General features: G+C 38.7%; 1 pseudogene; it reads left to right on the plus strand.

Moving 5' to 3' along the window:
* The first annotated feature begins 1,611 nt into the window (after window positions 1–1,611).
* Window positions 1,612–3,430, plus strand: LOC143674973 (T-complex protein 1 subunit delta pseudogene; annotated as a pseudogene).
* Window positions 3,431–26,120: the final 22,690 nt, after the last annotated feature.

The raw sequence follows: 26,120 nt of genomic DNA on the forward strand, positions 1-26,120 counted from the left end.
CTCCTTTTATCTAAGGTATGGACAGATGAGTAAAAATATGGATAAAAAATCAATAAATGGGCGGGCCACGGTGGCTCAGCAGGCAAGAATGCTTGCCTGCCATGCCAGAGGACCTGGGTTCGATTCCTGGTGCCTGCCCATGTTAAAAATAAATAAATAAATAAATAAATAATAGGGGGACAAAGGTTAAAATATATTGGGTAGATGGAAATACTAGTGGTCAATGAGAGGGAGGGGTAAGGAGTATGGTATATATGAATATTTTCTTTTTTCTTTTTATTTCTTTTTCTGGAGTGATGCAAATGTTCAAAAAATGATCATGGGATGAATACACAACTATGTGATGATGTTATGAGCCATTGATTGTACACCATGTATGGAATATTTCTATATTAAGAATGCTTGTATGTTAAAATTTAGCAATAAAAATAAAAATAAAAAAGAAATACACCCAAATTCACATAGGAATTTCACATATGATAAGTGCAGCATTTTAAATTAGTGAAAGAAAAATATTGAGATAAGTAGCTAACCATTTAGAAAAGAATAAAACTGACTCTGTGACTCCCTCCTTACTTTAAAATAAATTCCAGATTGAGCAACACTTTAAATAAAGACTTAAAGCCATGAAAACATAGTGTATATTTTAATCATCTTCAGGTAGATTTTTCTAAGAGTTACATGAAAATTAGAATCATTAAGAAAAAACTTGATGAATTTGACTACTTAACTTAAAAATTAAGAACTTCTCCATGGAGACAGGTGGTGGGGAATTGATATGAAAAGAAAAGAAAAAAACTGATGGGAACCAGCAAAGTGTTAATATTTGTTATAGAAAAAGAGCTCTTGTAAATGTTACAGAGAAAGAACACTTGCTTATTATGAAATGAATATCCCAATTGACAAAGGAGCAAAGGAACTCACCACCAAGTACAAAAATATATAGGTAATAAACATGTGAAAAAATGTTTAATCTCACTAAATATAAAACAAATATAGTAAAACAACCCAAGTGATTTTTTTTTCACCTCTCAAATTGACAGAGATTAAAGTCAACATAATTGAATATTGACAAGGGTGAGAGGTCATAAGTTTTTCCACCCACTGTTTTGTATGTTTAAATTAGATAAATTTGGGGGAGAAGGTAATCTGACAGTATGTATTAAAATAGAAAATATGTATATTTTTGCTCCCAGCTTTAGGAATTTATCCTAAGGCAACAGACGGTAGATAAAAGATAGTTTTTAAAAGGGATATAATTATGGTTCTCATAAAGACATAAAATGAACACATCTTAGATTTTATTTAACTCATTAATTAATGAAGCAACCAGTAAAATGTTAAAATTGATTCAAAAAAGAACCGCATGCATTATTGGAGTAAGGAATTCTAAAATTTACCAATAGAGACAAATAAGTCTATCCACAGCACAGTATTCAATTGCCTTCCACTGGGCATAATTTGCATTTGGAAGGGTGAGAATCATTTGCGTTGTCATTGTCTTACAATCACAGAGTTGTAAAATTGTTCAACAAGGAAATAACTTTGATGTAAGCTACAGAGAACACTCAATAATTTTTTTTTACCCATTAAAAGTTTACTGTAAGATCCAACCAAGCTTGCCATGCCGGAGAACGTGGCTCCCCGGAGTGGGGCGCCTGCTGGGGCTGCCGGCGGCCGCGGGAAGGGCGCCTATCAAGACCGCGACAAACCGGCCCAGATACGTTTCAGCAACATTTCCGCGGCCAAAGCTGTTGCTGATGCTATTAGAACAAGCCTTGGACCAAAAGGAATGGATAAAATGATTCAAGATGGAAAAGGTGATGTGACCATTACAAATGATGGTGCCACGATTCTGAAACAAATGCAAGTTTTACATCCAGCAGCCAGAATGCTGGTGGAGCTAAGGCTCAAGATATAGAAGCAGGAGATGGCACTACATCAGTTGTCATCATTGCTGGCTCTCTCTTGGATTCCTGTACCAAGCTTCTTCAGAAAGGGATTCATCCAACCATCATTTTGGAGTCATTCCAGAAGGCTTTGGAAAAGGGTATTGAGATCCTGACTGACATGTCTCGACCTGTGGAACTGAGTGACAGAGAAACTTTGTTAAATAGTGCAACCACTTCATTGAACTCAAAGGTTGTCTCTCAGTATTCAAGTCTCCTTTCTCCAATGAGTGTAAATGCAGTGATGAAAGTGATTGACCTAGCCACAGCTTCTAGTGTAGATCTTAGAGATATTAAAATAGTTAAGAAACTTGGTGGAACAATTGACGACTGTGAATTGGTGGAAGGGCTGGTTCTTACCCAAAAAGTGGCAAATTCTGGCATAACTAGAGTTGAAAAGGCTAAAATTGGGCTTATTCAGTTTTGCTTATCTGCTCCAAAAACAGACATGGATAACCAAATAGTGGTTTCTGACTATGCCCAGATGGACCGAGTACTGCGAGAGGAAAGATCCTATATTTTAAATTTAGTGAAGCAAATTAAAAAAACAGGCTGTAATGTTCTTCTCATACAGAAATCTATTCTCAGAGATGCGCTTAGTGATCTTGCATTACATTTCCTCAATAAAATGAAAATTATGGTGGTTAAAGATATTGAAAGAGAAGACATTGAATTCATTTGTAAGACAATTGGAACCAAGCCAGTTGCTCATATTGACCAGTTCACTACTGACATGCTGGGTTCTGCTGAGCTAGCAGAGGAAGTCAATTTAAATGGTTCTGGCAAACTGCTAAAGATTACAGGTTGTGCAAGCCCCGGAAAAACAGTTACAATTGTTGTTCGTGGTTCTAACAAATTAGTGATTGAAGAAGCTGAGCGCTCCATTCATGATGCCCTATGTGTTATTCGCTGTTTAGTGAAGAAGAGAGCTCTTATTGCAGGAGGTGGTGCTCCAGAAATAGAGTTGGCCCTGCGGTTAACTGAATATTCATGAACTTTGAGTGGTATGGAGTCCTACTGTGTTTGGGCTTTTGCAGATGCTATGGAGGTCATTCCATCTACACTAGCTGAAAATGCAGGCCTGAATCCCATTTCTACAGTAACAGAACTAAGAAACCGGCATGCTCAAGGAGAAAAAACTACAGGCATTAATGTCCGAAAGGGTGGAATCTCCAACATTTTGGAGGAACTGGTTGTCCAGCCTCTGTTGGTATCAGTCAGTGCCCTGACCCTAGCAACTGAAACTGTCCGGAGCATTCTGAAGATTGACGATGTGGTGAACACTCGATAATCTGGATAAACTGGCTGACTGGCCAGTGTTAGTAGAGCTGGAGTGGAAGAAGATGACCTTGATCTTCCTTGTTATTTGAAAGATTGTTTCCTCTATGAAATCCTGGGCTTGGGCTTCCAGTTGACATTTGGTTTTGGAATTGTATTGACACATTTAATGAAAATATTAAATATTTGGTTTCAAACGGAAAAAAAAAGTTTACTGTATTTTTTTTTACATATCCTCATAAGCTTAGAAGGCTGGATATAGAACATATTGAAATAGGAAGAATTTAGAAACAACTTTAATACCCTGGTTTAATAAATTTTAGTTTGTACAAGCAATCGAATACTCTGCAGCCATTAAAATACATGATGTCATAAAAGCAATTGCTATTAGTTATTGAGCATTTGCTATGTGCTAGGTATGTTCCTATATTATCTCATTTAATCTTCATGACAAACTGTGAGGTTCCGTATTTGCAATTTTGAAACCCAAAAGCTATGAAAAGCACAAGTGTTTTTCATAACTTATTGGCTGTTAAAACCGATCCAAACTGACCAGAGAATAATTATAGTCAGTGTGGGATGTTCATACATTTTATTGCAGAAATATTATAGGGTAACCCTTCCGGGCTATGATGTAACATATTGAAATTAGGATTAAGGGATAATTTTGATTACTGAATCATTATATAGATATTCCTTTTTGCTTTCTGGTATATTGGAGTACACAGATGGAAATTCCTGAAATCTCTAAATTGTAATCCAGCTGCCTTGATCTCTGATAATGATCGTATAACCCTTATCTTCAGCCCCTGAGATTGTAAACCTAGTGACTAATCTTCATTTGTACCCAGGTATCCAGTCTTGTAATCACTAAAGACAGCCCCTAATGTTTATTAATGAAAGGTCTGGGGTCAGCCCAGAACTAACCCACCCCCAAATCCAAAGCTTATCTTGATAACTGGGACTGGATCTAACCCAAGTGGGCCTGCCTGACATGCCCAGTAGCTTAGTCTTTAACCTACAAGTCACTAGCGCATCATTCTGCCATTTTCTTACATACCTTCTCTAAGAATGTAATCAATCTGCACATGCTCAGTAATCAGATCACCTCTAATTATATATTCTGGGGCCATTGTGCTCATTATCCTAAAACCTGCCCATCTTTTTCTCTAATAAAACTATAAGAATTATTGCAGTTCGAGGGGACAGATTTTGGGCCGGTAAGCAGTCTGCTTTCCTACTACGCACCTAGCAATAAACTATTTCTCTCTTTGAAACCCCAGTATCTCAGGAATTGGTTATTGAACACATCAGGCAAAAGAACCCTCAACTTTTGTCCAATAACAAAAGCATATTATGGCGCATCATAGAACTTATAGCTCATGTGTATGGAGAGGAACTGGGAGGATTGTGCACCAGGAGGTTATGGTAGTTATCTTTGGTATGATTTTAGATAAATGTTTGTTTTCCTCTTTGTATTGTTTTGTGTTTGAATTTTTAAAATTAAATGTCCTAAGTGAAGGGAAATTTTAGTCCTTGGAGATGAGAATATGTCAGGAGGTTTCTGAAGACATTTAAATGAAGTTGACAAAGGTCAATTCGAAGATGAAGTAGAGCAGGTTTGTGAAGATGACCTTGGTGGAATTTGGCTGTTACTTCAGAATTAGTTAAATAAAGCTATTTTTATGTAGCCTTATAATTTGTTTCATGGATAGCCTTAAAGCATGTGTTATTTAAAGTTTGGACTTTTTTTTAACTCATTCTTGAAATTTCAACACTTTATTAGGTTGCATCACATAATATTGCCAACTTTTGACCTCTAAAATAGCAAATTTACAGATTTTGACTAATATTTCACAGTTTCTGATCTACAAAAATGACAATTGCATGTGGTTTAAATGTGCCTGTTATAAAAATCTTGAGCCTGTGTTTATATCTCAGCAGGGGAGTTTTATTTTTTGTATTTTTTTGCAGATTTTATTTATATATTCACATATCATATATTCCATTCAACGTATACAATCGCAGTATCACTCCTCAGTTGTGCAATCATCATTACACTCAATTTTATACCCTTTTCATTGCTCCAAAGAGAAAAATAACAAATAGACACACAAAAAGAAAACCCAAACACCCTTTATCCCAATCCCCCCTCCCATTACTGAACCCTAATATTGCTGTGGTGATCTGTTACTGTTAAGGAAAGACATCAAGGTATTATTGTTAACTATAGTACATAGCTTGCAATAGGTAATTTTACCCATATACCACTCTGTTATGAACTCTTTTGTAGAAGTGTTGTACCTTTCATGTAAGAACTTATTTATATTTGTAGTGTTAATCAGTGACTCATGTGACTTTAAACAATCCCTTTCAACTAAATGCAGCTACAATATGGCACTATTTACTTATAATCCCAATAATGAGCTACCCTCACCTCTATTCATTCCCGAACATTTAAGTTCAACTTCATTAACTATTTGTACATATTAGGTAGCTACTCCCCTTTCTCTAGCTTCTCTAGGTACCCCATATTCTATGTTTTAAGACTCTGAGTTCATATATTTTAGTTCACATTAGCAAAATCAGACAATATCTGTCCTTTTGTGTCTGACTTACTTCACTCACTATTATTCATCCATGTTGTCATATGCTTCAGGACCTTCTTACTGCCACATAATATTCTATTGTATGTATATGCCACACTTTATCCACTTATCTGTTGATGAATTTCTTCCATCTTTTGGCAATTATGAATATGCCGCTCTGAACATCGGTGTGTGTGCCAGTTTGAAACTGTGTACTCCAGAAAAGCCATGTTTCTTGATCCTCATTCAATCTTGTTGAGTGGCATCTTTTTGATTAAGTTATTTCCATGGAGTTGTGACTCACTGTGTTAGTTTGCAAGCCGACGGAACGCGATATACCAGACCTGGAATGGCTTTTCCGAAGGGAAATTTAATAAGTTACAAATTTACAGTTCAAAGGAAGTGAAAGTGTCCAAACTAAGGCACCAACAAGAGGTTAGCTTCACTCAAGAAAGACTGATGGATCTGGAACACCTCTGTCAGCTGGGAAGTCACATGGCTGCTATCTGCTGGTCCTTTGCTTCTAGGCTCTGATGCTTTCAGCCTCTGTTCCTGTGGGGGTTCCTCACTTTGCTTCCGTATGGCTGGCTTTCATCTCTTGGCTTCCCGTGGCTCTCTCCAGGTTCTGGCTTGCTTAACATCTCATGGGAGGGCACTCAGCTATGTCTGCTAGGCTCTAAGCATCTCTGAACATCCCTGTCTCTGCTCTCTTTGTCAGCTCTGTCATTTCTGGCTCCCTCCAAAATGTTTCCTCTTTTAAAGGATTCCAGTAAACTAATCAAGACCCACCTGGAACAGGTGGAATCACACCTCCATCTAATCAAAGATCACACCCACAAAATTGGGCATGCCACATCTCTGGGGAGACAGTCTAATCAAGTTTCCAGCCTATGCGGATTAAAAGAAATGCTGCCTCCACAAGATTGGATCAGGATTCAAACATGGCTTTTCTGGGGTAATAATACTTCACACTGGCACACCTACCCAATTGTGCGTGGTACCTTTTGATTAGGTGGTTTCCATGAAGATGTATCTCCACCTATTCAAGGGGGTTTGCTTATTGGGGCACTTTAAGAGGGAACCATTTTGGAAAAAGCCTCAGAATCAACAGAGCCCACACAGCCAGAGACCTTTGGAGATGCAGGAAAAAAACACCCCTAGGGAAGCCATTTTGAAATGAGAGAAAGCTAGCAGACATCACCATGTGCCTTCCCAGCAGAACAAAGAAAGCCAAGACATGAAACCCAGCCCCAGAGAAGCCAAATGAAGCACCTCCACAGGAAACAGAGGCTGAAAGCAATGGATCCCAGGAGCAAGGGACCAACCAATGCCAGCCACGTGCCTTCCCCGCTGATAGAGGTGTTCCAAATGACATCAGTCTTCCTTGAGGGAAGGTACTGTCTTGCTGGTGCCTTAATTTGGACTTTTTCATGGCCTTAGAACAGTAAACTTGCAACTTAATAAATTCCTTTTTTAAAAACCGTTCCATTTCTGGTATACTGCATTCCAGCAACTTTGACAAACTAAAACAGTGTGCAAATGTCTCTTTGTGTCCCTGCTTTCAGATCTTCTGGATATATACCAAGTAGTGTGTGCTGGTTTGAAAGGAAGCATGTCCCCTAAGAAAAGCCATGTTTTAATATAAATCCCATTTCATAAAGGTAGAATAATCTCTATTAAATACTGTATATTTGAAACTGTAATGAGATCATCTCCCTGGGTGATGTGATTTAGTCAAGAGTGGTTGTTAAATTGGATTAGGTGACGTCATGTCTCCACCCATTTGGGTGGGTCTTGATTGGTTTATTGGAGTCCTATAAAAGAGGAAATATTTTGGAGAATGAGAGATTCAGAGAGAGCAGAGAATGCTGCAGCACCACGAAGCAGAGAGTCCATTGGAGATGGAGAAGGAAAACGCCTCCCGGGGAGCTTCATGAAACCAGAAGCCAGGAGAGTAAACTAGCAGATGATGCCGTATTCGCCATATGCCCTTCCAGACGAGAGAGAAGCCCTGACTGTGTTCGCCATGTGCCTTCTCATTTGAAAGAGAAACCCTGAACTTCATTGGCCTTCTTGAACCAAGGTATCTTTCCCTGGATGCCTTTGATTGGACTTTTCTATAGACTTGTTTTCATTCTTGGCCTTAGAACTGTAAACTAGCAACTCATTAAATTCCCCTTGTTAAAAGCCATTCCGTTTCTGGTATATTGCATTCCAGCAGCTAGCAAACTAGAACATAGTGTGTTCCAGTTTGCTAGCTGTCTATACCAGATGCAATATACCAGAAACGGAATGGCTTAAATGGGGGAATTTATTAAGTTGCAAGTCCACAGTTCTAAGGCTGTGAAAATGTCCCAACTAAAGTTAAGCTATAGAAATGTCCAATCTAAGACATCCAGGGAGAGATACCTTGGTTCAAGATGGCCAATGATGCTCAGGGTTTCTGTCTCATCTGTCCATCCTTTTGACTATTCCAACTGAGGTTGGATATTAAGATAAGTGGAAAGTCCATAAAATATCATGTTCTGTTGCCCAAGCCTGAGTCAACATCCAGGGGTCCCACTATCACTGTCCACATAGGCAGAGACCCCTAAGAAGGCACTTATTTGCTCTAGGTTTCATATCATAGCCATTTGGTTAGTCTTTCCAACTGGGAAGGCCAGCAGTATCCCTGTAGCTGTATCGATTGCTGTGAAGGTGTATGCTGCCCCTTCAAACAGAGGCAGAGGTCCTAGATAGTCTACTTGCCACTAGGTGACTAGAAGCTGCTCCTGTCCAATGCAACCAAATTGATACAGAAGCATCCTAGGCTGCTGTAGCAAGCACTAATGGCAAGCATCTACTACCTCTTCTATCTGCTATCATGGTATAGGCAGCTGTATTTTGGGGCAGTTGCCAGAAGGTCTGATACCCTTGATGTCCTGTTTTCTGGTGCAGCCACTCAGCAGCCTCGTGTGTTGCAGGCACTAAACTGCAGATTCTTGCCAAAGCATCCACCTCAACATTGCCTGGTAATAATTAGCATTATGGGCAGAAACATGGAAAAGAGTTACCTTGCATTTATGGCATGCTGTCCAGATATCTTCCCTCATCTCTTTCTCTCATAGAGGACAACCAACCACTCTCCATTGCTCTTGTTTCCATGTGGACATCCATACTGTTAAGCCTCAGTATACAGCCCAATGTCTGTGTAAATTGTCAGTGCATCCCTGGCTTCATGGAACATGACCATCCACACAGTTCTTAGTTTAGCCCACAGCCTGCTTTGCATAGTACCAGTCTCCCACCAGATGGTATTAGTGCTAGGTTGAACAGCCACAGCTGTCCAAGTGGCAGGCTGCCCATGTGCCAACCCATCAGTGTACCAGGTAGAGTCAGGAATCCTCCCACTCCCACCAATTGTGGACATGGGAACAGCCATTTCCAGGAGGCCAGTGGAAGAGTGCAGCACTGTTCTTACACTGTGCCATTTGGAATCTGTAGTGGAACCCAGAAAAGCCATGTCCTTTAATCCTCATTCAATATTGCTGGGTGGGAGCATTTTGATTGTTCCCATGGAGACGTGACCCACTCAATTGTGGGTGGTAACTTTTGATAAGATGATTTCCTTGGAGGTGTGTCTCCACCCACTGAAGGTGGAGTTGCTTACTGGAATCCTTTAAAAGAGGAAACATTTTGGAGAGAGTTCCTTTTGTAGAGCCATAAGAAAGCCAGCAGATGCTGCCGTGTTCACCACGTGCCCTTCCAGCTGAGAGAAATGTTGAACACCATCGGCTTTCTTGTACCAAGGTATCTTTCCCTGGATGCCCTAAGTTGGACATTTCTATAGACTTGTTTTAATTGTGACATTTTCTCAGCATTAGAACTGTAAACTAGCAACTTATTCAATTCCTCTTTTTAAAAGCCATTTTGTTTCTGGTATATTGCATTCTGGCAGCTAGCAAACTGGAACATCCACAAAGAGACTGGTCCCAAGATGTCATGCATCGCTGCACTTAACAGGCTGTTTCTTACAGTGTATTTCTACACTGTAAGAAATAGGCCTTCCACTTTGTCAGTGTGCTAAGCTGAGCACTCCTGGAACAACAGTTATTGGTGTCACATACCCACCCCTGTATGGGGATGGTGGTTCGCAGAGTCACTGGTCATTTTTGAGTTAGTCCTTCCATTTGCAGCAAGGACTTATAGGCTGCTCACAACTGTTTTTCTAAAGAATTGTATCTCAACTCTGCTCCTTTCCACAATTGAGAGAAGAATATAATAGGTAAATGTTTTGTCTGCTGCTGTCACCACAAGCCACACCAAAAGCCAACATCAGTACTGGCCACGTCCAATTCACAAGGCACATCTGGATTCACTCCCCTTAGGGCTTATGCCTGTGGTACAGCCCATTAGGACTTTTCAAAGACAGCCTGCTGAGTGATATCCCATTCCCAAGCTTTCCCCTTTCGAACTAATGCATATAGAGGTTTTAGGATTTGCGCTAAGTGTGGTATGAATGGGCCTCCAATATCCTAACAAACCCAGGAATGTCATTGATTACTTGGGAGTACAGGGATGGGATAATTTTGTCCTCTGTCAACAACAGCGGAGGAAATAATTTTAGTCTTTTCTAGTAAAACAACACTCCAAATTTTTTTTTTTAACCAAAGAGTTCTCAATTTTATTTGATCAACAATATACTCTTGCACAGCCATTTAAAAGAGGGTTAGTTAAGTCATTTAATTGTCAACTCTTAGTTCTATCAATTTCTTTCTTTTATTTTTTATTAATTAAAAAAATTACAAGAAACACAAATATTCCCAACACATACACTCAGCAATTTACAATATCATCACATAGTTGCATATTCATCATCATGATCATTTCCCAGAACATTAGCATCAATTCCGAAAAAGAAATAAAAAGACAACAGAAAAATATAACAAATAGAAAAAAAAAATTTTACAGGCCATACCCCTTACTGATCCCTTTCATTGATCACTAGCATTTCAAACTAAATCTATTTTAATATTTGTTCCCCCTATTATTTATTTTTATTCCATATGTTCCTCTCATCTGTTGACAAGGTAGATAAAAGGAGCATCAGACACAAGGTTTTCACAATCACACAGTCACATTGTGAAAGCTATATCATTATACAATCATCATCAAGAAACATGGCTACTGGAACACAGCTCTACATTTTCAGGCAGTTCCCTCCAGCCTCTCCATTACATCTTGGATAACAAGGTGATATCTACTTAATGCATAAGAATAACCTCCTCAGGATAACCTCTCGACTCTGGAATCTCTCAGTCATTGACACTTTGTCTCATTTCACTCTTCCCCCTTTTGGTCGAGAAGGTTTTCTCAATCCCTTGATGCTGGGTCTCAACACTCCAAAATTTGACAGAGCATCCAGGTCCTTGCAATTTGTCTCAATTTATTTGCCATCCTCAGCTTTCCAGGTGGGTCACCATGGCATTAGCAGCAGTTTCTAATTCTGGAAGAGAATTACTGGTTAGCATGACATCTTCAATGTAATGAAACAGTAACGTTTTCAGATGTTTTCTATGCCATTAGGTCTTGTGCCACCAGTCCATGGTAAATAGTGGGACTGTGAAGATACTCCTGGAGTAGCAAGATAAATGTCCATTGCTGTCCTCCTCATGTGAATGTGAATGCAGGCTGGCTGGAGGGATCTAAAGAAATAATGAAGAAAGCATTAACGAAGTCCAATACACAAAGAAATTGGCCTAAACTTAGAATTTATGTCTTGTAACAGAGTGGCAATATTTGGCACAGCTACAAACAAAGGAGGAGTCACTTTATTTTAGTTCTCTATAGCCAACTGTCATCTACCAAATTCCATCTGGTTTCTTTACTGGCCGAACAGGGTGAGAGGACTTTGAGTTGGGATAATAATGCCTAGTTTTTCTGGCTTTTGAATGGTGGCAGTGATTTCCTGATGGCCTCTGGGTAGTTTGTGTTGGCGTACTGCTGCTATGTGTCTAGGAGAAGTTACTTACACTGGTGACCATTTAGCATGGCCTCTCATGCCACCCAGCACCAGAGGCAGAATTCACCTATAGTAGTTTGCAAAGTAATGTTTTGTGATATATCAATACCTTAACATATACCAGATCTGGGATGGGGGGCAACTGACCAATCTATATTAACAGCTGATGTTATCTGGCTTTAATTCCCTGGTACCCATATCCTGCTATGGACAATGTGGGGTCTCTGGTCCATGGCTGTGTTCCACATAATAAGGTGCATTCTGATCTGGTATCTACCAATGCTAAAACCCTACGTTCATTGTTGGGGACCAAAAGATGGTTAGCTTTATATGTGGCCTTCAATCCCTAGGGTCCCCCCAAACTGCTTTTATATGGGTATCTTGACCTGTCCTCTATTCAAGGGGAAATGGGGTTTCCCAGATCTCCTCAATCAGTGGAACAGAGGGCTCATTCTGGTGCATCAGTCGAGCTTTCTGGCCCATATCATCATTCTCCTCTAATGCCCTGGTCTGAAGCTTAATAAACCTTTGTTTTTGGGAAGCTTACTCCATAATTTGACCAGCACTGCATTTGGCTAACCATCAATATCCTCAGTCTTAGTCCCTGTGGCTCCCAGATCTGCTCACATCTGCCAATGTGACACCCAGTTTGAGCCATTGTGTCCCTTTGGCACATGTCCCATGCCCCTAAATCCTACCCAGTTGTGCCATAGGCAGTCTATCTTTCCCAGATGAGCTATTATCTGAGCAACAACTGAGATGGGTTGCTAAAAGGTGGTAATAAAGCCCCTTACCACTGATTAGGGTGGTCTACAGGATTGCATCACATATTCCTGCAGTGAAATTTACACTATTGGGTCCAGCAAAGTTTGGTGCATAAATTGCTTGCTTCATACCTAATCCCTGTAGCATATCTTGGAGCTTGTTAACAGTGCTCCACTGAGGGACTGGGTGTAGTAAATCTCTCTTGCTGGGCCTTCCTCACATAGGAGTACAAGCCAATACAGTAATGAGCATGCTTCCTGGTTATCATCTGCCACATGCAAGCACTGATGCAGCATGGGGTGAGTAGTGAGAGAAGCTAATTTGCTTAATCATACCCTGAGAACAATATGCCAACAGCACCCATGCCCCATAATTGCAACAGCCAATTTGCTAAAGTTTTGTTGGGCTTTTGCCTATATTGAAAGCCCATTTCTCTCAATTCAGAGGTAGTGAAGTCTTATGAGGTAATATGTACCTTGTGTTTGGCCTGGAAGTCCTCATTGCCTCCCCCTGGGACAGCAGCAGGTTCATACTTGACCTTCTTTCATACTAAAGGGAAAACTAACGTGCACTTTCCCACTTTCTGTTCCCAGTCCTATTGTTGAGCTTCCTCAACTGAAGAAAAGTCCGCGGTGTCCCATACCTTGGGATACCACTTAGGGGAAGCAAGGATGGGCCTTTCTTGGAATTTATGCAATTTTTGCCCCTTTATTCTAGTATAAAGACATGCCAAAGTCTCCAAGTTTTCATCCACTTGCTTTAAACTCACATTCAAGACATCTTTCAGTTCTGTTTGTGCTATTGACATATCTCTTTCTAACTTAAGCTCCTCTTCTAGGCAGTGGGCCATTGCTTCAGTCTTCAATGCCTTCTCAGGAGTGGTGCGTGCCACTTCCAGCAATGTGTGCCACTTCTCCTTATGATATTCTAACTGTCCTGTGGCCTGTTGTAGGAGGGCTATTAGTACAGCAGGGGAGTGACAGGCATCTCCATATTTTCTCAATGGACCCCATTTATCTAGAAGGGTAGCCACCCTTCCTGAAATAGGCCACCCCACTATCCCCCCCAGGGAATCTCCCTTTCCCAAATTCAGGCCATCAGAGCTAGGGGCTTCTTTGGCCTCCTAGCTGGCTTGTCAATTGACCTAGCCCACAGGCGATTTTCCAGCCAAGAGACTAATGAAAGTGCTAGGTACAGATTGAGACATGAACTTTATTATAGGAATTTACTTACAAGAGTAAAGAAGAAAGCTAATCAGGGACTTATGCTCCTCAAAAGGGCAGTCAATTCATACTGATAATATATGTAGAGTGGAATGATCAAAAGTTAGAATTTTGTGTTTGTTTGTTTGTTTTTTTGGTATTTTAAAAAAATTAATAAAAAAACAAAGGCAGTCAATTCAGAGCTCAGGTGAAGGCACTATGCACTTAGGTAGGAATCAACAAGGCTAGTTAAAGGAGCCCTGAAACAAAGACATTCCACTGAATTTGAGAATGTGGGTACAGCAGAGGGGTCTCATGACACTACGGTAGGATTGATTATAGTTTGCATACAATGGTAGGATTGATTATAGTTTGTGTGCACAAGGAAAGGATTATAGGTTACTTTGTAGATGACAGTAAATACGATAACTTCACAAGGACTTCAGGAAGGAGGCAGGATATAGATTAACATCCTATGCAGAGAAAAGTCTGGTCTCTTACATACGTTGACCTTCTGCATATTCCTCCTTCCATAGGGAGGTTAGCTTAAACCCTAACCGACCCAGGTCATACAAGTGGCTGTTTGCTTTCAAGTTTTACAACTTGAATTGCTCAGTCCCTAGGTCCCCACACCTTCCTTTGCCAACATGCTGGCCTTCTTTGATGCATGGTGGAAACAGAGCTGTAGTTTCCCTCTGATACCTGGCACCCTTCAGCCAGTAATAGCACTCCTGCAATCGCTGTCATATTCACCCTTTAGGGGCAAATTCTCACCTATCATTGGAAGCCAAAGGCCTAAGAAACTGATCACTTTTTATCCAGAACCACCATGTAATTTTGCTGCCCAGGAACTGAACTCAACCCAGATCTCATGTTAGGGTCAGTGCCAGGATCCACTGTTCTACCCCACACTCCACATCATTTGGGCTGTATCCCACCCTCAGTTGGGGTCTATCAGGTTAACTGCTGGGCAATTTCTGCCACAGACTATGGCCCTGCTTGCCTGTCTCTATAGCCTTGGACTCAAGAACAAATTCCTGGGAATCAGCAGCAGTGCTCTCTTCTCCTCTTTCTTCTTCTCTGTGTTGTCCCCTGACATCCCTGGGAGTCCTCTGCTCTACATAACCACAATACAACCTTGCTATAATCTCTATACATTTGTTGAATCAAACAAAATGGAAGTGAACAGATTTGAATTAAGCTTACTTATTTCTGCAAGTTTCAGTCACATTATATAGCCTTGTGGGGAAACTGACCTTTTATAAAGGAATCCTTATATTTTTAATGCCACGAAAATGATAAAGTTTTATTCTGGGACGCACATTGTTTGTCTACATATTTTCTATGACAGCTTTCCTGCTACAGTGGCAGAGTTGAGTAGTTGTAACAGAGGCTCTATAGCTCACAAATGTTTGCTAAATAGCACTTTACAGAAAAAGTTTTCTGACCCTGGAGTAAAGGTTAAGGTAAATAGTTAAGGATTGTGGAGCCAGACTGCTGGACTCAAATCCTGCAGTGGACTTGTGTGGTCCTGGGCAGGATGCAGCTCTCTGTTTCCTCATCTGTAAAATGGGAATAGTAATAATGCTGATTATTAGGGTGGTTGTGAGGGTGAAGTAAGCTAATATGTAATTGTGTGTGAAATATTTTAAGGGCTGTAAGCTTCTGTTGTTATTGTCATTACAGTAAAAGGCATTTAATGCCACTTTTAAAAGAGATTTATCTACACATTTAGATTGTAGGACTAATCTTGAAATAAGTACATTTGTATAGTATTTTTCATTAAAGAGGAGAATTTATTTTTCAGAACAATCAATGAGTAGTCATAGAAATTTCAGCTTAAATGATGTGAATCTAAGAAGAATTTACTAGCTCTCTGGAAAGTAAAGATCATCTGTGGAAATGGAAGATTTCAGAAGATTTACTGAATGATAGGTTTTGATGAGCTGGATGTGAAAGGAGCTTCTATTCTGGAGTTAAGAGTGAATATATACCTAAGCGGCTATGCCTTTGTCAAAAAAACAAATTTGCCTACAGAAAGCAAAGGACTTGTGTGTTCTGGGGAATAGCTTTCAGAGGATGGCGTCTTCGACAGTGGGGAAGCATTCTGAGCCAATAAAGAGTATGTAGGTCAACTATGATTCTCACTAGCCAAACTCAGTCAATTCTTCTCTATCTTTGTTTTTTTTCACTTCTCAGCAGCATTTAACAGGGTTGCCCATTGCCTCCGTAGAACACCCTCCTTTCTTGGCTTCCAGGACCCCAGAACCTCCTACTTTAGTAGCTGCTATTCTCAGTCTTCTTTCTTGGCTTCTTTTTTGACCCCATCTTAATGGGGTGCATAAGAGCTCATATGAGGGCCGTTCATCTCCATCTCTAATTAGACGAAAATTATCCAGCCCCAAGGTTTTAAACAGCTTCAAAATGGTGAGGATTTCCAAAATATATGCGTCTAGTTCCAGAGTCCTATATCTAATTGCCTACTTGACATTTCTACTCGGGTACATTAAAATATTCCCAATACAACTTGTCCAAAACAGATCTCTTGAATTCCCCTTCTTCTCCCATGCCCCAGTTTTTTCCATCTCAGTAATAAGCACAACTGAATTTCAAGCCCAAAACTTAGAAGTCGTGGTTTATTCTTTCATTTCCCTTGCTATCAGCCAATCTCTTCTAATACTACCCAATCCTGTGTATACTCTTCAGTTCTGTATGTTTTACCCCAGTCTCAACAACCCTCATCATCTTATCTCTCTTTTGAACTACTGCAATGACCTCATTACCTGTGCCCCAACAGCATTCACAGATTCGAGTTATTTTATCACTTCTATTCTTAATCCTAACTTTTCTTGAAATTACTTTATTAATTAGGATTGAGTCAGTGGTGAGTAATAGAAACTCATAATAACAGTGATTTAAACAGGGTAGCAGTGTCTCACTCATGCAGAAGTCTGGGTATAGGCAGACTTCTAGTGAGGTGGCTCCATTCCCTTAAGATCCATGGACTCAGGCTCTTCCAGGTCATTGCTGTATAATTCCCAAAATATACAACAATAGAGGCTAGAGCTTCAGTCATAAAGTCTATAATCCAGGTGGCCAGATAGGAAAGAACCAACGAAGAAAAAGGGAGCTATGTCTATACACAACTATCTTTTTAAAAATCCTGGAAATCTGCCACATTACACTTCCATTACACAAAGTGGCCTAAGCTCCATTACATGGTCATACCTCACTGCAAGAAATGCTGGAATGTAGTATTTATTTTGAATGGCCAAGAGCCTACACCTAGGGGATTTAGTCCTTTGGAACAAAGGGAAAATGGACATGGAGGGACACTGATAGTTTATATTACAGTCACAATGAAAACAGTTATGTCTTCCTACTCAAGTAAGTTGACGTTTCTATCCCAGGGCCCTGAGTTCTTTAATGACCAGAAAAATTCTTGGTCAGAACACAGAAGCATCTCAATGGGGCACATTAATGAAGATTTCAATTCTCCCAATTATTCCTGGAATTCTAATTCTGCAGTCACCACAAAGATTATAGTTGACTTCCTTCACAGCTTTAGCTGTATTTGTAACTCTTTGGCTCTTAAGTTATTTAAATATCTTCCAGTAGGATTTTGCATCTTTCTCCCATTTCCATATGACTCTATTGTCATGACCTTTAAGCTATGCTAATGAATAAATATTTGCCAAATGAATGAGGTGAGGCATTTAGGAAACCTGAGGATGTTATAGCTAGTGTAGGAGAAGGCTGAGACTCACACAGAAAATTATAATTATAGACATGAAAGAAAAGGAATGTAGAATTAGTCCAAGGGTCAAAATTCTGTAACTTGGCATAATGAGAGCAAAACAATGACATTGGTTTTCTGGCTGGCTGGTACTTAATAATGACGTTGTCACCCCAGGCCAAGTAGAATGGGAGCCATTGTTACATTTTCATTAACCAGAAAAAAAGAAACATGTGGCGCCATTGGCAAAATAACAGTGAGAACATTATGATTTCATTTCTTATGAATGAGAAACATAATTGCTGTGACTTTCCAACTTTAAAACTATTTTTCACTCTGAAGTTTTAAAAAAGTGCCAGATTAAAAAAAATAAGTTTTGTTAATTTTCAGTCTTACTTTAAAATGCAGCCATCCTAAATGGTAATATATTTTGTTCAACAATGTCAGTTTTTGATATAATGTTTTCTGATGAACTATCAGTGAAATTAATTTATTATGCCGGGATAATAATTTGATTAAAAGATTCTTTTCAGAATTGCTCTACAAGTTCCACAATATTCTAAATAATGAAAACAATGTTGATAAGTACTTTCCATACCCTTTCTATTTCTAGAAATAACAAGCCCTTGGAAATAAATATCTAATACATTTTATATTAAGCACAACAAAATGTCTATCAAGCTAACAGAGTATGTTAAGTAATACTTCGTAAGTAAGTTTTTCCCTAGTATGTGTCTTGATTGCTTGCACCATGAGTGGGGTTTATGCAACCCCAACTAGTGAAGCCATTTGTTAAACATCTCTGAGGAAGCCGATTGTCAATTCCCCCCCCCCCCCAACCCACCCGAATAGGAGCATCTTTAGCATTCTTCCACAAGGATAAAACAACCAAAGGCTACTGGGAAGGTTGCAATTACTGGTATTTGAATTCTTTGAATTAGAAAATGAATAGGAGGAAAGTTGAAAGGAGAGAATAGAAAAAAACAAAGCACTCCTGGAAGTGGGTCCTCAAGGAAAATGTCTGTGCTTTGTCTGCTGTCTACTGGCACTCAGCTTTTTCTGTTCATATTACAGACACTGGTGCCAAGGAGCCAATGGGGATTCAGGACTGCAGAACACTGTGCCATTCTGGGGCAACATAACTGTTGGAAAATGACTTTTTATATCGAATTCACACTAGCATCCCTAGGACCTTCACCCAGGGATCAAGTTCTGCCTGTACAGCCCCACGGGACCATCATCTCCCTCTCACGTAGGCTGCCCGTGGGATATTTGAAGTTTTGTTACCCAAGTCTTCTTTTCCAGGTTAAACAAACTGAATCCCTCCCCCATCCGGGCCTTCTTTCCTATCACAGTGTTCTAGAACCCATCCTAGGACACATGCTATTAGTGTTTCTTAGGTTCTAGAACACTGGTAGGAAGGAAGCCTGGGGCAGGAGGTACCAAGCAGTCAGGGGAGTACCATGCCTTCGGTACTTGTCTAAAAAAAATCATTCTAGTGTATCCAAATTGAGCTAAGCCACTGTCCAAAAATATATTAGTTCATTCAATCATTCCCTTTTTTATCTCATAAATATTTTTTGAGCACCTATTATGTGTCTAAGATTGTGATGAGCATTGAAATTTCAATAGTGAACCAAGTGGATATGCTCTCTTAAAGAGTTTTAACTTTGCTGGGTAGATGATTGGAAAGCACTGTGTAGGGTTAGTGCCATAGGATACAAAAGAAGCACCCGATATCAGTCAGAGTCTCATAAGGAAATAGCACACTCAAATCAGGATAATCTGAAGAGGATTATTTAGAATAGTACTAATTACTAAATTTTAGGCTGGGTACAGGAGTAATGCAGAAATCCAGAGTTAGCAGCAGCTCAGCTGTTACACTCTCTGGCCCACAGAGACAAAGAAATGGAGAAGGAACTGGCACCCTGAAGAGCAACCACTCTGATGAGGGTAGTGATATTTTACCAAGGGACACAGTCAACTTGAGGTGACCTTATTCAAGAAGGGACTAAGAAAGTGAATATCCTGCCTTTCTCTTCTCTTTCAATACACATCCCACCACCACCACCACCACTGACTGGATCCAGGGGGTTCATCTTCCTTTTCCTCCACTTTGTCCTCTTCTTCCTCCTTTCTTGTCTTGTTGAAGAATTTTAAGCTTTTTTTCAAACTATAAAACAATACATATTCATTGCTGAAGGTCTAGAAAATACCATTTAAAAAAAGCAAGAAAGGAAATAAAATCAGCTGTAATCTCACCACTCAAAACTTTCAACAGTTAGTACTATGGTACAGATCCTTTCCGTCTTTCTCTAGACATCTTTCATGTATATTTACTTTTTAATTTTCATATTATAGACTAAAAACTCCATGAGCTACCACTTTCAATCAACAATCCTACCGATATGTATTTCAAATGCTTTGCTGTTATTTCAACATGTTACCTCTCTGATTGCTTATTTATTACAAAGGCAAAGATAAACGTTTACAATTGAAAAAATCTGGCAGTCATCACCCTAACCAAGGGATAACACTTAGGGTCATTAGTAATGGCAGAGCCAAATATATGCCCCCTGATGTGATGCAATACTATACAACGTAATCTATATACTCTTTTTGCCAAACAATGTAAATGGGACATTCTTCAAGATGACTTATCTGGATCCTTGGGAAAAGTCAATGTCATGAAAAACAAGGGTGTAGGGTATGGGAGGGTGGTGGTGGTGGTGGACTAATGTAGAAAAGGAAGGAAGAAAGGAAAGGGAGGGAAGGAGGGAAGAAAGGAAGGAAGGGAGGAAGGAAGGAAGGAAGGAAAGAAGGAAGGAAGGAAGGAAGGAAGGAAAGAAGGAAGGAAGGAAGGAAGGAAGGAAGACACAGATGAGTTCAGGGAGTCTGAAGCTTAACTTTAACAAACAACAGACAACTTTATTCTTAACCAGATACTGCTTATATTCTGCAGGGTGACAAAAGGTATGCATGCATTTCCTGAGGGAACAAAGTTCTCATCTTTCAGGGCTCTTCCTTCATACTTAAAATAACCATTTGGGGTAAACAAATATTCTCTTCCTCCCAGACTGATCTACATAAATCAGATAACATAAAGCAGTTTACTGCCACCACCACCCCAATGCCATCTACTCCCAACTAGTTCCGCAGGTCTTATGTTAATCCTATCTCCTACAGTTTTGTTTTCAGAATTTGCATGTACTTTGCTTGGCTTATTCTCAAGGGTCAAAAACTAATGCAATAGTTAACTGTTTACTAAGACCAGTAGATTCCACTTTCTTTCTTATTCTCAGGTGAATATTCTTTGTAAAATTAGCTGGCATCTTAAACTCTGAAGAGACAGAACAAAAGAACTCTTACTCTTTTGGGTAGAAAGTAATTTTCTGATGAAGTCCTCACTTGCATGCCTCTTCACCTCTACTCTACATCGTTCCAATTCTGAGAGAGAGTTGAGAAGAAACCACCTACAGATTCCCTTTGTCTATATCCTTGAACTTCAGTTTCCTCATCTATAAAATGAAATATCTGGATTTGATGCTCTCTAAGGCCCCTTCTTGCTTAAAATCTGATTGATGCTGTGTCAGGTTGGGCCAATGGGAAGAAAGTGAAAGGAGCAGTTTAGGAACTTGGTATGCTTGTAGCACTCTTATTAATATTATGTTATAGGTATTTGTAAATAAATTTCCTTCAGAAATATTTCCAAAGATATAGAGAAGACAACTTATTCAGAGACAACTTTAGCACATGATATATAGGGGAGAGTCAGAAGAGAAATCCTACTTAGTATATGGTCCTTAAGCATGGTGACTTGGTAGGGGTACATAAAATTAATATAAAAACTGAGGATTTTCCATAAATGCTAGAGATATCTTCCCAAAAGTTAAATCTGAGCAATTTGTTTAAACAAAGCCCTTAAAATACTTCTGTGATTACCATCATTTGTAGAATGACTTGCAAATTCTTCATATTGTATAAAGGTCCTTTATGATCTGTTCAAATCTGTCATTCATTGGTTCTGAATTTCTTGGCAAACAATAAATGCTCAATAAATGTTGATTGAATAAAGAAATGAATAAATGACCGAAAGGAAAGGCAATCAAATTCACTGTCTCTTGGATTTATCTGAATACATCATTGATATTTAGAGACACATACAATTTTTTAAATTGATTTTTTAAATTAATTAATTTATTTTTTTAAATACCAAAAAACACCAAACAAATGCAAACATTCATAGTTTTTGATCATTCCGTTCTACATATATAATCAGTAATTCACAATATCATCACATAGTTGCATATTCATCATCATGATCATTTCTTGGAACATTTGCATCTATTCAGAAAAAGAAACAAAAAGAAAACAGAAAAAAATTTATATATACCATACCCCTTCCTCTTCCCCTCACCAATCACCAGCATTTCACTCTAAATTTATTTTAACATTTGTTCCCCTTGTTATTTATTTTTATTCCATATGTTTTACTCGTCTGTTGATAAGGTAGATAAAAGGAGCTTCAGACACAAGGTTTTCACAATCACACAGTCACATTGTGAAAGTTATATCATTATACAATCATCTTCAAGAAACATGACTACTGGAACACAGCTCCACATTTTGAGGCAGTTTCCTCCAGCCTCTCTACTATATCTTGACTAACAAGGTGATATCTATTTAATGCGTAATAATAACCTCCAGGATAATCTCTCAACTCTGTTTGGAATCTCTCAGCCATTGACACTTTATTTTGCCTCACTTCACTCGAGAAAGTTTTCTCAATCCCTTGATGCTGAGTCTCAGCTCATTCTAGGAGTTTTCTCAATCTCTTGATGCTGAGTCTCAGCTCATTCCAGGATTTCTGTCCCACATTGCCAGGAAGGTCCACACCCCTGGGAGTCATGTCCCACATAGACAAGGGGAGGGTGGTGAGTTTGCTTGTTGTATTGGCTGGAGAGAGGCCACATCTGAGCAACAAAAGAGGTTCTCTTGGGGGTGACTCTTAGGCCTAATTTTAAGTAGGCTTGACCTATCCTTTATGGGGTTAAGTTTCATATGAACAAACCCCACAATAGGGGGCTCAGCCTATAGCTTTGATTGTCCACACTGCTAGTGAGAATATCAAGAATTCAACTTGGGGAAGTTGAATTTTCCCCCTTTTTCACCATTCCCCGAAGGGGACTTTGTAAATACTTTTTTATTCACTGTTCAAATCACTCTGGGATTTTTTTTGGCATTACTCTGGACAAACCAACAAAATCTCATGTCCTACTCAAGGTTCCATGTACTTATGGTGTTCAATTAAGCTGTCTACATAAGTTATATTAGGAAATGCACTAGTCAAAATATAAATTTTGTACCAAATAAGCATTTTTTGCTTTAGTCTCACACACAAGGTAAAATTTTAAAATACTATTTTAAATTTTTTTTAAAAAATTGCAGTAATGACATTCCTTTGTTCTTCCTCATGCAAAAACATTTTTTAAATTTGTACATTTAGTCACTATCATTATATACTCTAGGCATTCCTAGATTATACTATCTCAGTCTTTATCGTCTATCTTTCTTTCTGATTTCATTTGTGGACCCAACCCTCTTCCCTCTATCATTCTCACATTCAGCTTCATTCAGTGTTCTAACATTATTGACATATGATTTTTTAATTGGCAGGATGTAATTGTAGGGTCAGTAATGACTGTCAGAGATAACACTTCCTGAGACTTGGAACAGATAACAGGTTCCTAAACTTGGAACCTGTAAATGTTACCTTGTTTTGAAAAAAGGGTCTTTATAGATATGATTAAGTTAAGGATCTGGAGTTGGGGAGATTATCCCAGATTTTCCAGGTGGACACCATATGCCATCACAAATGTCCTTATAAGAGAGCGGCAGAGAGAGATTTGACACAGAGAGAAGGATATGTGAAGTCATGGGCAGAAATCAAAACCATTTGGTCACAGCCAAGGGAAGCAACAGGTCACCAGAAGTTGGAAAAGGCAAGGAATAGATTCTCTGCTAGATGTCAAGAGGGAAAGAGGGAAAGCAGGTGTGCTTTCCATGATTTTGGCACAATGAAACTGATTTCAGACTTCTGGACTCAAGACCTGTGAGAAACTAAAATTTTGTTGTTTTAAGCTATGGAGTTTGTGGTAATTTGTTATAGCAACCACAGGAAACGAATACAACAGTCCTCTAGTGCAAAACACTTTGCTAGAATTTCCTCTAAAATATCACTGACAAACATTAGTTCACTCTTTGCCTGAACAGCTCCAGTGATAGGGATCTCATTACCTCATAAGCCAACCCATTTCATTTTGGGGAGGTTTTGACAGTATTTGCTAGAATGTCTAAAAATTAGTTTGTTCCAATAGCTTAGTTTTTTGTTAAAACGCCCTACCTATTTTTGTTATGGTTGCTAATTTCTAATGGACTAAAATTTTAAAATATTTCCTATCCTTTTCTGGAATATCTTTGACCAAATCATGATTTTGTTGAGAAGTAAATAAATATATTCTTTAAGCTCAAGGCCATGCTGGGATTTTTCTTTTGCCAATTGAAAACTCAATTGATCATGCCTATAAATAATTTTATATTTCACATGTTTTCAAAATTGGTATTCAATGTGACTTCAATAGTCATTAATGATAGTAATAGTGTTACTAAGATTATAAAGAGGTTGAGTGCATTTTTTTAAAACTAATTTCAATGAAATTAATTAGGATTTAAACAAAAATTATATTTCATTTTTAAAAACTAAATATGTAATTAAAGTTGAAGATCTAACAAAGGTAAGGCATTCAATATATTTCTAGTGAGGATAAAGGTTTTCAAGAAACAACGACCTTGAAAGAGATTTTGTCTACAAAAGGAACGATAAGAAGCCTTGTATGGTTTTACTTGGCTCCATTTGCAATTTTTGTTTTCTTTCATGTCTTAAATTCCAGGTTCTCTTCTATTTATAAATGAGTATTGCACCAGAAATGAATGTATTATTCAGGGGGTTGTAAGTAGACTTCTTTCCTTTTCTCTTTTAAGAAAGCCTGGTTCCTAAAAATAATTGTTAGAAATCAATGCAGAAAACAAATAAACCCTACTTGAAATGGAACTTTGTTCTAAAGTTTTAGGAACAGTTCATTACCCTAGAGTGTTTCTTTTAACAACAACAACAACAATAATAGTGATATTCTTATTATTCTCATTTGGCATATGATGAAAAAGAGGTAGGTAACTTCCAGAAGGACATCAAGCTAGTACACGGCACAACTACTGGAAATATGAAAAACTATATGTAAAATTTAAAAAGGCAACAACAACAATTTTCCTCACTGAACTAGTTTCTATAATTGGGGTTTTAGGCATAAGCAAATATGGGTCTACCTGGGTTTTCCCAAGTACAAGGCAGAATTTAATAGTGAGTTTTGTTATAATGTTTATATCATACTGTATGGTATCTATATTTGATGTCATTACTTCTTGAGAACATCGTAACAGAAGCAAATAATCCATGGTTATCTTGGGGAGTATCACATATAGATGATATAAGGGAAATAATAATCTCTGTGATGTGAAGAAGCACCAATCAGAGAAGAGCCCAGTAAGCAAGCAAGCAAAAAAAAAACACAAATTATAAATGAAACATTCACCATGAACATGAAAAATCATCAATGGATCAAGCTGGTGGATTGAGAAGCTCTAGGGTTCTTCTCCTTCTCACCCACAGAAATTTTAAACAATAAGCAAAACCAGGCAGAACATCTTCCTCAAAGCTCTGGAAAATGGGTAAAGGGTCTCAGTGACTGGAAGAGCACTGAATCAACAAAAAAGGCAACTTAAAAGTGGCAGAAAACCTTGTAGCACCTTAGCTGGCCTAGATTCTCAGTGTAGGGCCCTGGCAGCAGAGTAACCATTATGTACATACTAGGGTGTCTGTATGTTCATACCAATCTGTCTTGTGGCAGCCTGAAAGATTGAATGAGGACATTTGTCACAGGATAGCCATCTCAAACTTGTCCAGCACATAGAAGCAGCTGCTGTACTACAAGAAAACAATCAAATTGCAGATGATTGAGGCAAAGGATTGTGAACTTTAATACACAACATAACACTAGTGACTTGGAGGAAAGCCTTTCCCAGGGGAAATGGATAGAGGAAAGACTATTTTTTTAGGGGAAAAGAGGTATTTGGAACCCTCTAATTGGGGGGATCTTGAAGCCATGCACATATGCCGAGGACAAGATGCATGCTCAGAATGAAAAGAGACCAGAAGAACTCCAAGCTTTTACCATGGGCTGTTCTTTAGATCCATTATTAGGATGGCTAAACTCTAAAGGGAACATTCATACAGGTTAATCTGTAAAGACAGGTAAAGGTATTTCCTTCTTTCCTTCTTTGTTTCCTTCATTTTTTTCTTTCTTTTTTTTCTCCTCCTTTTTCTTCTTTTTGTTTAACTCCTGGCATTCAAGGAAATTTCTGTCATAAGCTTAGACATAAACCTAAGGAAAAGAACCCCAGTGACTAAATTTCAAAAATAATACATGAAAATATTAAAATATTCTGTTAGTTTCTCAGCTGCTAAAACAAATAACATACAGTGGA

Source organism: Tamandua tetradactyla, chromosome 1 (genome assembly GCF_023851605.1).
Source record: "Tamandua tetradactyla isolate mTamTet1 chromosome 1, mTamTet1.pri, whole genome shotgun sequence".
NCBI classification, from domain to species: Eukaryota; Metazoa; Chordata; class Mammalia; order Pilosa; family Myrmecophagidae; genus Tamandua; species Tamandua tetradactyla.